Source organism: Triturus cristatus, chromosome 11, assembly GCF_964204655.1.
Source record: "Triturus cristatus chromosome 11, aTriCri1.1, whole genome shotgun sequence".
Taxonomy (NCBI): Eukaryota; Metazoa; Chordata; class Amphibia; order Caudata; family Salamandridae; genus Triturus; species Triturus cristatus.
In genome coordinates this window covers 333345064-333359926 of record NC_140594.1, presented here as the reverse complement: position 1 = coordinate 333359926, position 14863 = coordinate 333345064, and positions in this window count along the sequence as shown.

Here is a 14863-nt window from a genome sequence, read left to right as displayed (position 1 = left end):
CTCTGTACTGGGATGAATGTATGACATTGTTCTGCATTCTGTCCATCAATAGTTCTTTTTGCATTCATCACCCTGAGTGGTTCAGGTATGCCCAGACGTGGGTCTTGTGCTCTCCATGCCACTGGAGTCAAGATATCCTGGCTGAAACCGGTCCTAGGATGCTGTTTTCCAGTCCAGGGAGGACCTGGCTTGGCAGTTCGGGCTGGACTGTTCCCATTGGGCGCAGGGTCAAGACTGATTTGCATATGGCTGGGTCCAAACTTGAATGGCATGGTGAGCAAAAAACGATGGATTTAGGCCCAGATGTCTGTACTGGACGGGAATGCCGAGACGTGGGTCCTGTGCTCCCCGTACCACTGGAGTCAAGCTGTCCTGACTGATGAGGGCTGAAAGCCTGAAACTAGTCCTAGGATGCTTGTTTCCAGTCCAGGTAGGTCCTGGCTTGGCAGTTCGGGCTGGACTGTTCCCAGTGGGCGCAGGGTCAAGACTGATTTGCATATAGCTGAGTCCAATGGCTGAGTCCAAACTGGAATGGCATGGTGAGCAAAAAATCAATGGATTTAGGGCCAGATCTCTTTACTGGGGTGGATGTATAACATTGTTCTGCATTCTGTCCATCAATTGTTCTTTTTACTTTTCGAAAGTGGGCATTTATCTGCTCTTACTGCTCTGTGTGCATGCAGCCTTTCTCCAATTCACATCTGGGGTGAATGAGAGCTACACTTTGTGCTTTCCCTCTAAACAGCCACAAACGCAGGAAGGTTAGGTATGTCTGCATACTAATCTGCCTTCTGATGGCTTTTCCTGAGCAGGAAGGGAGTTGAAGCTGACACTTACACCTTGATAAGCAGTGTCCTGTTTTCCACACAAAGGGTTGATTACTCCTTACTGGTAGCCTGGAGCCAGGGCTGGGATAAAATGACATGTGTGCAATTCAAATACTCATCTTTGAAGTCTCCCCCCACTTCAACGGCACTACTGGGTATAAGTACTGATACTCTGACCCTACCAAGACAGTACACTACTGGACCTGTTAAGAACGCTGCCAGGAAGAAGGACTGCTGTGCTGCTATAATGACTGCCACTCTGCAGGACTGATGTGCTGCCTATTGTCAGCTGCTTGCTACCTCTCGCCCTGCTAAAGAAAATGACTAGACCCATCTCACTTGAACCCAGAGTGACTCCCAGGGCTTGCTGGTTTGACCCCTGTTCTGAAGTCTCAGGGCCATCCAAGACTTCTTACAACCCTGCAACAACACCTGGACTCTGTCATCTGTGAGTCTTGCCTCGCCAAGCGGTGCCAATCTAGTCCTGGGCCCTTGGAAGTAGTTGTTTCTGTTCTGACCCAGTAGAATCCACGCATCAACGACTTTGTGCCGATCAGAACCGGCGCATTCCTCTTTGACACCCGACGAAGCTTCTGCACAACGACATTGCTTCAACAGACTGTGCAGCTTAAAGACGACAGACTGCGGCCCCATGACAATGCATCACCTGCATCACAAAGGGATTCGCCGACAAGGTTTCACTAACTGTGCGGGTCAGAACTGACACATCGCCTTTATCCACCGCATTGATGATGACGCATTGACTCGTATGCTCCTTGCATCGGGTCCTCAACATTGACGCTGAGTTCTATTGTGTTTCCCAACTTGGAGCACGCCTGCCTTGTTTTAATAGCTAGAATGCTGCTAAAATTGCTATATTAGTATTGCAAATATGAGTGAGTTGTAATAGATTATTTTAAGTGATGAAAATATGCACATGTTTTTAAGCTATTTTACTATTCTCAGTTTACAGTGGTACTCTATAATACCTTTAAAAAGTGTTTTTATGGCTTGCAATCCAAAATAAACAATATTGATGATATTGATGATGATGACATTCTTCTGTAATGTCCACAGGTCCAGGAATGTATTGAAAAGTTGCTCTGAGAGTCTAATATTTATACATAATGTCAGCCACTGAAGTGAGGGGATTCCATATACTACTCCCACATTTGGTTCTAGAAAGTTCTACCCCTCTCCTGTCTATGCGTCAAGATGTTTGGGGTGACAAAAGACTAGTGTCAGGTTCCTTTGGGTATGCAGGAGACAAAGTGTTTTGAAATATAAATGGAGCTGGGTATAGCTTGGCCCACTAACCATCTTGGGAGGATAGCATGTTCTTTTCACCCCTAATCCCCTTTCGTGCCTCTGTCTGGGAGAAATTTACAAGCCCCAACCAGAGAGCCATTCAGAGTCAAGCGACCTAAGATACTGGTAGAAGGCACAAACGACTAGGACAAGAAAATCCCAACTTACAAAAAATTTGACATTTTCAGAATGGTGACTTACAAGTCAACTTTACCATTGAAGAGATTTTAAAATTGTTATTAATTTGAGTGTAAACACCATATTTATCTCTGCTCCCAACTAAACATTATTCCTTATTAAATGTAATAACATAACCCTATGTTAGTAAATGGAGTAGATAGAACTTACAGAAGTGAAAAAGGACTTTAAGAGTTTTTTACTACCAGGACATATTGTGTCACAGGTACGGATGTCCTACTTTTTAAATACAATGCACTCAGCCCCATGAATCTGTAGAGCCTATCTTAGGGAAGACATATATATTGAAAAAGAAAGTTTAGACCTGGTAAAAGGTTTATTTTAGCAACACAATGAAGCACCCCTTGGTCTGAAGTGAGGTGGTAGGGAGTGTGGGGGAATCCCTCTTAAAGGACGGTATCCCTCACCTACCCATGAGTGGCATGCTTCATCATTGGGTACCTCCTCGCACTGCAAAGCTAGTCACAGTGTGGGCTATAACCCCCTCTCTGAGAGGGAGGAGCTGAGGGATGTTTTTGTAGTATGGTAAAGAGGTATACTAAAACCTTCAGATTAGCTGGGCGTGGTGAGAGTGTGAAAGGAAAGTGAAAGAGCGATAAAACTAACTCCCTGGTACGTCAGGACAAGCTTTAATGGGACATCCTGGGGTCAGGATTAAAAATATGTACACTATGGTAGGAGGATTCAACCTGTCATTGTTTGTAACTGGTCGACATGTTTCAGCCGTAGTGCCCTCCATAGAGGTGATGTGGCTTTCTTCAGGACCAAATGAACGTGCAATAGTGAAGTGAGTTACCACGCATAGCAAATTTAGTTGGTGGTTAGCAAAAGGATGTATGATACGAAGGTAATGGGATGCACACCATGCTCAGTCCTGATTCCAATATTTATCCAGAAATCCTCAAAGAGTGCGTGCGTTACTGGTATAGTGCCTTGCCCTGGTGGCACTTGTTATACAATGAAATAAATGAGGCGTCATTACGCCCCAGAACCAGTCGCACAGCTGCATGCACAAGTACCACAATGCTTCAGATTAATCCTTGTTATTATCAAATATTCGTTCATTCTCTTCTCTGACTCAACTCCACTTTATCCACACTTGGAGAGCCTAACAATTTTCCAGGTTTCCTATGTTTCTGATGAGACCATCCGGACTTCTATCACAAACAAGATAAACGCATGATTCATCCCAGGCATGTTCTTTATTAAAACCCAATGCATTTCGGACTGCACGAGTCCTTCGTCAGGGGTAACTACAAGTAAAACATGTTGTAATTAATGATAAACATGTACATATGACATGATGCATGTATTCAACAAAATACTAGGCCTGGGCCAAAATTCCGTTCCGTTTGCGGAAATTGCGATATTTTGGCATTTTTGCGTTCCGCGGAAAGCGCGAGAATGTCAAAATTTCTGCATTCCGCAGCTTAGTGATAATTTGTTTCTTGCTCGCGCTGTAAAATAATACATTCTCGCGCGCGCGCGATCGCCTTACCTGAATCCCTGCGTTCTCCGACAAGTTTGCCTGGCCTTGTCTGGCAACAGGCCTGCTTTCATCCACTAGGGCCAGAGCAGGTAGCCACAGCTTTTTTAATCTACTGTTTTCTGTGTGCTCTGTTGAATTTCGACTTCATTTAGGGCTTAGATGGCATTGGATTGAGTTGGGGAAGTGTGCTTTTTGGGGGTGGCCTTGCTGATGTTGTTGGGCCTGGCCATGTGGCTGGTGGCCATTTTGAGGCCTAGGCCTGCAAGATTGCCTGGCCTTGTCTGCCAAAAGGCCTGCTTTCATCCACTAGGACCAGAGCAGGTAGCCACAGCTTTATTAATCTACTGTTTTCTGTGTGCTCTGTTGAATTTCGACTTCATTTAGGGCTTGGATGGCATTGGATTGAGTTGGGGAAGTGGGCTTTTTGGGGGTGGCCTTGCTGATGTTGTTCGGCCTGGCCATGTGGCTGGTTGCCATTTTGAGGCCGAGGCCTGCAAGCTTGCCTGGCCTTGTCTGCCAACAGGCCTGCTTTTTCATCCACTAGGATCAGAGCAGGTAGCCACAGCTTTATTGATCAATTGTTTTCTATGTGATCTGTTGAATTTAGACATCTTTTAGGGCATGGATGGCATTGGATTGAGTTGGGGAAGTGTGTTTTTTGGTGTGGCCTTTGTGATGTTGTTGGGCCTGGCCATGTGGCTGGTGGCCATTTTGAGGCCTAGGCCTGCAAGCTTGCCTGGCCTTGTCTGCCAACAGGCCTGCTTTCATCCACTAGGACCAGAGCAGGTAGCCACAGCTTTATTAATCTACTGTTTTCTGTGTGCTCTGTTGAAATTCGACTTCATTTAGGGCTTGGATGGCATTGGATTGAGTTGGGGAAGTGTGCTTTTTTGGGGTGGCCTTTGTGATGTTGTTGGGCCTGGCCATGTGGCTGGTGGCCATTTTGAGGCCTAGGCCTGCAAGCTTGCCTGGCCTTGTCTGCCAACAGGCCTGCTTTCATCCACTAGGACCAGAGCAGGTAGCCACAGCTTTATTAATCTACTGTTTTCTGTGTGCTCTGTTGAATTTCGACTTCATTTAGGGCTTGGATGGCATTGGATAGAGTTGGGGAAGTGTGCTTTTTGGGGGTGGCCTTGCTGATGTTGTTGGGCCTGGCCATGTGGCTGGTGGCCATTTTGAGGCCTAGGCCTGCAAGCTAGCCTGGCCTTGTCTGCCAACAGGCCTGCTTTTTCATCCACTAGGATCAAAGCAGGTAGCCACAGCTTTATTGATCAAGTGTTTTCTATGTGATCTGTTGAATTTAGACATCATTTAGGGCATGGATGGCATTGGATTGAGTTAGGGAAGTTTGTTTTTTGGGGTGGCCTTTGTGATGTTGTTGGGCCTGGCCATGTGGCTGGTGGCCATTTTGAGGCCTAGGCCTGCAAGCTTGCTTGGCCTTGTCTGCCAACAGGCCTGCTTTCATCCACTAGGACCAGAGCAGGTAGCCACAGCTTTATTAATCTACTGTTTTCTGTGTGCTCTGTTGAATTTCGACTTCATTTAGGGCTTGGATGGCATTGGATTGAGTTGGGGAAGTGTGTTTTTTGGGGTGGCCTTTGTGATGTTGTTGGGCCTGGCCATGTGGCTGGTGGCCATTTTGAGGCCTAGGCCTGCAAGCTTGCCTGGCCTTGTCTGCCAACAGGCCTGCTTTCATCCACTAGGACCAGAGCAGGTAGCCACAGCTTTATTAATCTACTGTTTTCTGTGTGCTCTGTTGAATTTCGACTTCATTTAGGGCTTGGATGGCATTGGATTGAGTTGGGGAAGTGTGCTTTTTGGGGGTGGCCTTGCTGATGTTGTTGGGCCTGGCCATGTGGCTGGTGGCCATTTTGAGGCCTAGGCCTGCAAGCTTGCCTGGCCTTGTCTGCCAAAAGGCCTGCTTTCATCCACTAGGACCAGAGCAGGTAGCCACAGCTTTATTAATCTACTGTTTTCTGTGTGCTCTGTTGAATTTCGACTTCATTTAGGGCTTGGATGGCATTGGATTGAGTTGGGGAAGTGTGCTTTTTGGGGGTGGCCTTGCTGATGTTGTTGGGCCTGGCCATGTGGCTGGTGGCCATTTTGAGGCCTAGGCCTGCAAGCTTGCCTGGCCTTTTCTGCCAACAGGCCTGCTTTTTCATCCACTAGGATCAGAGCAGGTAGCCACAGCTTTATTGATCAAGTGTTTTCTATGTGATCTGTTGAATTTAGACATCATTTAGGGCATGGATGGCATTGGATTGAGTTGGGGAAGTGTGTTTTTTGGGGTGGCCTTTGTGATGTTGTTGGGCTTGGCCATGTGGCTGGTGGCCATTTTGAGGCCTAGGCCTGCAAGCTTGCTTGGACTTGTCTGCCAACAGGCCTGCTTTCATCCACTAGGACCAGAGCAGGTAGCCACAGCTTTATTAATCTACTGTTTTCTGTGTGCTCTGTTGAATTTCGACTTCATTTAGGGCTTGGATGGCATTGGATTGAGTTGGGGAAGTGTGTTTTTTGGGGTGGCCTTTGTGATGTTGTTGGGCCTGGCCATGTGGCTGGTGGCCATTTTGAGGCCTAGGCCTGCAAGCTTGCCTGGCCTTGTCTGCTAACAGGCCTGCTTTCATCCACGAGGACCAGAGCAGGTAGCCACAGCTTTATTAATCTACTGTTTTCTGTGTGCTCTGTTGATTTTCGACTTCCTTTAGGGCTTGGATGGCATTGGATTGAGTTGGGGAAGTGTGCTTTTTGGGGGTGGCCTTGCTGATGTTGTTGGGCCTGGCCATGTGGCTGGTGGCCATTTTGAGGCCTAGGCCTGCAAGCTTGCCTGGCCTTGTCTGCCAACAGGCCTGCTTTCATCCACTAGGACCAGAGCAGGTAGCCACAGCTTTATTAATCTACTGTTTTCTGTGTGCTCTGTTGAATTTCGACTTCATTTAGGGCTTGGATGGCATTGGATTGAGTTGGGGAAGTGTGCTTTTTGGGGGTGGCCTTGCTGATGTTGTTGGGCCTGGCCATGTGGCTGGTGGCCATTTTGAGGCCTAGGCCTGCAAGCTTGCCTGGCCTTGTCTGCCAAAAGGCCTGCTTTTATCCACTAGGACCAGAGCAGGTAGCCACAGCTTTATTAATCTACTGTTTTCTGTGTGCTCTGTTGAATTTCGACTTCATTTAGGGCTTGGATGGCATTGGATTGAGTTGGGGAAGTGTGCTTTTTGGGGGTGGCCTTGCTGATGTTGTTGGGCCTGGCCATGTGGCTGGTTGCCATTTTGAGGCCTAGGCCTGCAAGCTTGCCTGGCCTTGTCTGCCAACAGGCCTGCTTTTTCATCCACTAGGATCAGAGCAGGGAGCCACAGCTTTATTGATCAAGTGTTTTCTATGTGATCTGTTGAATTTAGACATCATTTAGGGCATGGATGGCATTGGATTGAGTTGGGGAAGTGTGTTTTTGGGGTGGCCTTTGTGATGTTGTTGGGCCTGGCCATGTGGCTGGTGGCCATTTTGAGGCCTAGGCCTGCAAGCTTGCATGGCCTTGTCTGCCAACAGGCCTGCTTTCATCCACTAGGACCAGAGCAGGTAGCCACAGCTTTATTAATCTACTGTTTTCTGTATGCTCTGTTGAATTTCGACTTCATTTAGGGCTTGGATGGCATTGGATTGAGTTGGGGAAGTGTGTTTTTTGGGGTGGCCTTTGTGATGTTGTTGGGCCTGGCCATGTGGCTGGTGGCCATTTTGAGGCCTAGGCCTGCAAGCTTGCCTGGCCTTGTTTGCCAACAGGCCTGCTTTCATCCACTAGGACCAGAGCAGGTAGCCACAGCTTTATTAATCTACTGTTTTCTGTATGCTCTGTTGAATTTTGACTTCATTTAGGGGATGGATGGCATTGGATTGAGTTGGAGAAGTGTGTTTTTTGGGGTGGCCTTTGTGATGTTGTTGGGCCTGGCCATGTGGCTGGTGGCCATTTTGAGGCCTAGGCCTGCAAGCTTGCTTGGACTTGTCTGCCAACAGGCCTGCTTTCATCCACTAGGACCAGAGCAGGTAGCCACAGCTTTATTAATCTACTGTTTTCTGTGTGCTCTGTTGAATTTCGACTTCATTTAGGGCTTGGATGGCATTGGATTGAGTTGGGGAAGTGTGTTTTTTGGGGTGGCCTTTGTGATGTTGTTGGGCCTGGCCATGTGGCTGGTGGCCATTTTGAGGCCTAGGCCTGCAAGCTTGCCTGGCCTTGTCTGCTAACAGGCCTGCTTTCATCCACGAGGACCAGAGCAGGTAGCCACAGCTTTATTAATCTACTGTTTTCTGTGTGCTCTGTTGATTTTCGACTTCCTTTAGGGCTTGGATGGCATTGGATTGAGTTGGGGAAGTGTGCTTTTTGGGGGTGGCCTTGCTGATGTTGTTGGGCCTGGCCATGTGGCTGGTGGCCATTTTGAGGCCTAGGCCTGCAAGCTTGCCTGGCCTTGTCTGCCAACAGGCCTGCTTTCATCCACTAGGACCAGAGCAGGTAGCCACAGCTTTATTCATCTACTGTTTTCTGTGTGCTCTGTTGAATTTCGACTTCATTTAGGGCTTGGATGGCATTGGATTGAGTTGGGGAAGTGTGCTTTTTGGGGGTGGCCTTGCTGATGTTGTTGGGCCTGGCCATGTGGCTGGTGGCAATTTTGAGGCCTAGGCCTGCAAGCTTGCCTGGCCTTGTCTGCCAAAAGGCCTGCTTTCATCCACTAGGACCAGAGCAGGTAGCCACAGCTTTATTAATCTACTGTTTTCTGTGTGCTCTGTTGAATTTCGACTTCATTTAGGGCTTGGATGGCATTGGATTGAGTTGGGGAAGTGTGCTTTTTGGGGGTGGCCTTGCTGATGTTGTTGGGCCTGGCCATGTGGCTGGTTGCCATTTTGAGGCCTAGGCCTGCAAGCTTGCCTGGCCTTGTCTGCCAACAGGCCTGCTTTTTCATCCACTAGGATCAGAGCAGGTAGCCACAGCTTTATTGATCAAGTGTTTTCTATGTGATCTGTTGAATTTAGACATCATTTAGGGCATGGATGGCATTGGATTGAGTTGGGGAAGTGTGTTTTTTGGGGTGGCCTTTGTGATGTTGTTGGGCCTGGCCATGTGGCTGGTGGCCATTTTGAGGCCTAGGCCTGCAAGCTTGCATGGCCTTGTCTGCCAACAGGCCTGCTTTCATTCACTAGGACCAGAGCAGGTAGCCACAGCTTTATTAATCTACTGTTTTCTGTATGCTCTGTTGAATTTCGACTTCATTTAGGGCTTGGATGGCATTGGATTGAGTTGGGGAAGTGTGTTTTTTGGGGTGGCCTTTGTGATGTTGTTGGGCCTGGCCATGTGGCTGGTGGCCATTTTGAGGCCTAGGCCTGCAAGCTTGCCTGGCCTTGTTTGCCAACAGGCCTGCTTTCATCCACTAGGACCAGAGCAGGTAGCCACAACTTTATTAATCTACTGTTTTCTGTGGGCTCTGTTGAATTTCGACTTCATTTAGGGCTTGGATGGCATTGGATTGAGTTGGGGAAGTGTGCTTTTTGGGGGTGGCCTTGCTGATGTTGTTGGGCCTGGTCATGTGGCTGGTGGCCATTTTGAGGCCTAGGCCTGCAAGCTTGCCTGGCCTTGTCTGCCAACAGGCCTGCTTTCATCCACTAGGACCAGAGCAGGTAGCCACAGCTTTATTAATCTACTGTTTTCTGTGTGCTCTGTTGAATTTCGACTTCATTTAGGGCTTGGATGGCATTGGATTGAGTTGGGGAAGTGTGCTTTTTGGGGGTGGCCTTGCTGATGTTGTTGGGCCTGGCCATGTGGCTGGTGGCCATTTTGAGGCCTAGGCCTGCAAGCTTGCCTGGCCTTGTCTGCCAACAGGCCTGCTTTTTCATCCACTAGGATCAGAGCAGGTAGCCACAGCTTTATTGATCAAGTGTTTTCTATGTGATCTGTTGAATTTAGACATCATTTAGGGCATGGATGGCATTGGATTGAGTTGGGGAAGTGTGTTTTTTGGGGTGGCCTTTGTGATGTTGTTGGGCCTGGCCATGTGGCTGGTGGCCATTTTGAGGCCTAGGCCTGCAAGCTTGCTTGGCCTTGTCTGCAAACAGGCCTGCTTTCATCCACTAGGACCAGAGCAGGTAGCCACAGCTTTATTAATCTACTGTTTTCTGTGTGCTCTGTTGAATTTCGACTTCATTTAGGGCTTGGATGGCATTGGATTGAGTTGGGGAAGTGTGTTTTTTGGGGTGGCCTTTGTGATGTTGTTGGGCCTGGCCATGTGGCTGGTGGCCATTTTGAGGCCTAGGCCTGCAAGCTTGCCTGGCCTTGTCTGCCAACAGGCCTGGTTTCATACACTAGGACCAGAGCAGGTAGCCACAGCTTTATTAATCTACTGTTTTCTGTGTGCTCTGTTGAATTTCGACTTCATTTAGGGCTTGGATGGCATTGGATTGAGTTGGGGAAGTGTGCTTTTTGGGGGTGGCCTTGCTGATGTTGTTGGGCCTGGCCATGTGGCTGGTGGCCATTTTGAGGCCTAGGCCTGCAAGCTTGCCTGGCCTTGTCTGCCAACAGGCCTGCTTTCATCCACTAGGACCAGAGCAGGTAGCCACAACTTTATTAATCTACTGTTTCCTGTTTCTGGTGAAAGTCATCGAGAAGACCGTCAACAGACAACTGACTCGAGGAGAACAGCATCCTGGACCCATCCAAGTCCGGGTTCCCGCAGCAATCACAGCACCGAAACTGCCCTCATCGCCACCACCGATGACATCAGGGCCCTGCTGGACAACAGAGAAACCGCGGCCCCTATCCTCCTGCACCTGTCAGCCGCTTTCTACATTGTCTGCCAACGCACATGCCTCCACGATGCTGGGATCCAAGACAAGGCTCTGGACTGGACGATCTCCTTCCTCTCCGGCAGAACCCAGAGCGTCTGCCTCCCGCTTTCTGCTCCGAAGCCACCGAGATCATCTGCGGTGTACCCCAGGGCTCATCTCTCAGCCCAACTCTGTTCAACATCTACATGGCACCGCTCGCCCATGTCGCCCAACTGCATGACCTCAACATCATCTCCTACACTGACGACACCCGGCTGATCCTCTCCCTCACCAAGGACCCCCTCACAGCCAAAACCAACCTCCACAAAGGAATGAAAGCCGTCGCTGAGTGGATGAAGAACAGCCGACTGAAGCTAAACTCGGACAAGATGGAAGTCCTCATTCTCGGCTCCACCCCCTCGGCCTGGGATGACTCCTGGTGGCCGACTGTACTGGGAACAGCTCCAACACCCACCAACCACACGCGCAACCTAGTGTTCATCCTCGACTCTACTCTCTCCATGAAAAAGCAGGTCAACGCCATCTCATCCTTCTGCTTCAACTCCCTCCGCATGCTCCACAAGATCAACAAGTGGATCCTCACTGAAACAAAAAGAACAGTCGCCCAGGCCCTCGTCAACAGCAGGTTGGACATCGGAAACGCCCTCTACGCAAGAGCCTCGGCCAAACAACTGAAACAACTCCAGCGCATTCAAAACGCCTCTGCTCGCTTGATCCTCGACATCCCTCGCCGCAGCCACACCACACCCCACCTGAGAGGCCTGCACTGGCTCCCCGTTAACAAGAAGATCACCTTCAAGCTCCTCACCCACGGACACAAGGCACTACATGACACCGGACCAGCATACCTCAACAGACGACTCAGTTTCTACACCCCCAACTGCCAGCTCTGCTCCGCCGACCTCGCCACAGTCCCCCGCATCTGAAGAGCGACCTCCGGCGGCAGATCGATCTCCCAGCTCGCCGCAAAAACCTTGAACACCCTACCCATCCTCCTACGGCAGACCCAGGACCTACTAACCTTCAGAAGACTCCTCAAGACCTGGCTTTTCGAATGGTAGCAGCACCCACCCCAGCGCCTTGTGACCCCCATGGGTAAGTAGTGCACTTTACAAATGTAAGGATTTATTGATTGATTGATTGATTGATGAGGCCTACTTCTCTCATAGGTTAACTTTTGGAAATCCTTAATATACTTTTAAGCTGCAATTCCTATTTAGAAGGGAGATGCTGCATAATGTTTTATATCTTTGGAATGGTATTGATAAATCCTCTTTACTGATACAGTTGTATTTAACATTACTGTTTTAGAAATGCCACTTTTAGAAAGTGAAAGTCAAACAATTGACGGACAGAATGCAGAACAGATCAAAACATTCAGCCCCAGTCAAGAGATCTGGGTTAAATCCATTATTCTTTTGCTCACCATGCCATCCCAGTTTGGACCTGGCCATATGCAAATCAGTCTTGACCCTGTGCTTCATGGGAATAGTCCAGCTCGAACTGACAAGTTAGGTCCTCCCTGGACCAGATACAAGCATCCTAGGACATGTTTCAGTGTTTCACCCCTCATCAGCCAGGATAGCTTGATTCCAGTGGCACAGTGAGCCAGGACCCACGTCTGGAAATACCTGGGGCACTTAGGGCGAGAAAGCAAAAGACACCCAATTGATGGACGGAATGCAGAACAGATCAAAACATTCACCCCCAGTCCAAAAATCAGGGTTAAATCCATCATTCTTTTACTCACCATGCCTACCCCAGTTTGGACCTGGCCATATGCAAATCAGTCTTGACCCTGTGCCTCATGAGAACAGTCCAGCTCGAACTGCCAAGCCAGGTCCTCCCGGGACAGGAAACAAGCATTCTAGGACCGGTTTCGGGGTTTCACTGCTCATCAGCCAAGATAGCTTCATTCCAGTGGCACAGTGAGCCCAGGACCCACGTCTGGGCATACCTGGCACACTTAGGGCGAGAAAGCAAAAGACAGACAATTGATGGACGGAATTCAGAACAGATTAAGACATTTAACCCCAGTCAAGAGATCTGGGTTAAATCCATCATTCTTTTGCTCACAATACCACCCAGTTTGGACCTGGCCATATGCAAATCAGTATTGACCCTGTGCCTCATAGTAACTGTCCAGCCCGAACTGCCAAGCCAGGTCCTCCCTGGACCGGAAACAAGCATCCTAGGACCGGTTTTGGGGTTTCCCCCCTCATCAGCCAGGATAGCTTGATTTCAGTGGCACAGTGAGCCCAGGATCCACATCTGGGCAGACCTGGTGCCGCACTTAGGGCGAGAAATCAAAAGAAACACAATTGATGGATGGAATGCAGAACAGATCAAAACATTAACCCCCAGTCAAGAGATCTGGGTTAAATCCATCATTCTTTTGCTCACCATGCCACTCCAGTTTGGACCTGGCCATATGCAAATCAGTCTTGTCCCTGTGCCTCATGGGAACAGTCCAGCCGAACTGCCAAGCCAGGTCCCCCCTGGACCAGAAACAAGCATCCTAGGACCGGTTTCGGGGTTTCACCCCTCATCATCCAGGATCAAGACTGATTTGCATATGGCTGGGTCCAAACTGGCATGGTGAGCAAAAAAACGATGGATTTAGGCCCAGATCTCTGTACTGGGGTGAATGTATGACATTGTTCTGCATTCTGTCCATCAATTGTTCTTTTTGCATTCATCACCCTGAGTGGTTCAGGTATGCCCAGACGTGGGTCTCGTGCTCTCCATGCCACTGGAGTCAAGCTATCCTGGCTGAAACCGGTCCTAGGATGCTGTTTTCCAGTCCAGGGAGGACCTGGCTTGGCAGTTCGGGCTGGACTGTTCCCATTGGGCGCAGGGTCAAGACTGATTTGCATATGGCTGGGTCCAAACTTGAATGGCATGGTGAGCAAAAAATGATGGATTTAGGCCCAGATGTCTGTACTGGACGGGAATGCCGAGACGTGGGTCCTGTGCTCCCCGTACCACTGGAGTCAAGCTGTCCTGACTGATGAGGGCTGAAAGCCTGAAACTAGTCCTAGGATGCTTGTTTCCAGTCCAGGTAGGTCCTGGCTTGGCAGTTTGGGCTGGACTGTTCCCAGTGGGCGCAGGGTCAAGACTGATTTGCATATGGCTGAGTCCAATGGCTGAGTCCAAACTGGAATGGCATGGTGAGCAAAAAATCAATGGATTTAGGGCCAGATCTCTTTACTGGGGTGGATGTATAACATTGTTCTGCATTCTGTCCATCAATTGTTCTTTTTACTTTTCGAAAGTGGGCATTTATCTGCTCTTACTGCTCTGTGTGCATGCAGCCTTTCTCCAATTCACATCTGGGGCGAATGAGAGCTACACTTTGTGCTTTCCCTCTAAACAGCCACAAACGCAGGAAGGTTAGGTATGTCTGCATACTAATCTGCCTTCTGATGGCTTTTCCTGAGCAGGAAGGGAGTTGAAGCTGACACTTACACCTTGATAAGCAGTGTCCTGTTTTCCACACAAAGGGTTGATTACTCCTTACTGGTAGCCTGGAGCCAGGGCTGGGATAAAATGACATGTGTGCACTTCAAATACTCATCTTTGAAGTCTCCCCCCACTTCAACTGCACTACTGGGTATAAGTACTGATACTCTGACCCTACCAAGACAGTACACTATTGGACCTGTTAAGAACGCTGCCAGGAAGAAGGACTGCTGTGCTGCTATAATGACTGCCACTCTGCAGGACTGATGTGCTGCCTATTGTCAGCTGCTTGCTACCCCTCGCCCTGCTAAAGAAAATGACTAGACCCATCTCACTTGAACCCAGAGTGACTCCCAGGGCTTGCTGGTTTGACCCCTGTTCTGAAGTCTCAGGGCCATCCAAGACTTCTTACAACCCTGCAACAACACCTGGACTCTTTCATCTGTGAGTCTTGCCTCGCCAAGCGGTGCCAATCTAGTCCTGGGCCCTTGGAAGTCGTAGTTTCTGTTCTGACCCAGTAGAATCCACGTATCAACGACTTTGTGCCGATCAGAACCGGTGCATTCCTCTTTGACACCCGACGAAGCTTCTGCACAACGACATTGCTTCAACAGACTGTGCAGCTTAAAGACGACAGACTGCGGCTCAATGACAATGCATCACCTGCATCACAAAGGGATTCGCCGACAAGGTTTCACTAACAGTGTGGGTCAAAACTGACACATCGCCTTTATCCACCGCATTGATGATGACGCATTGA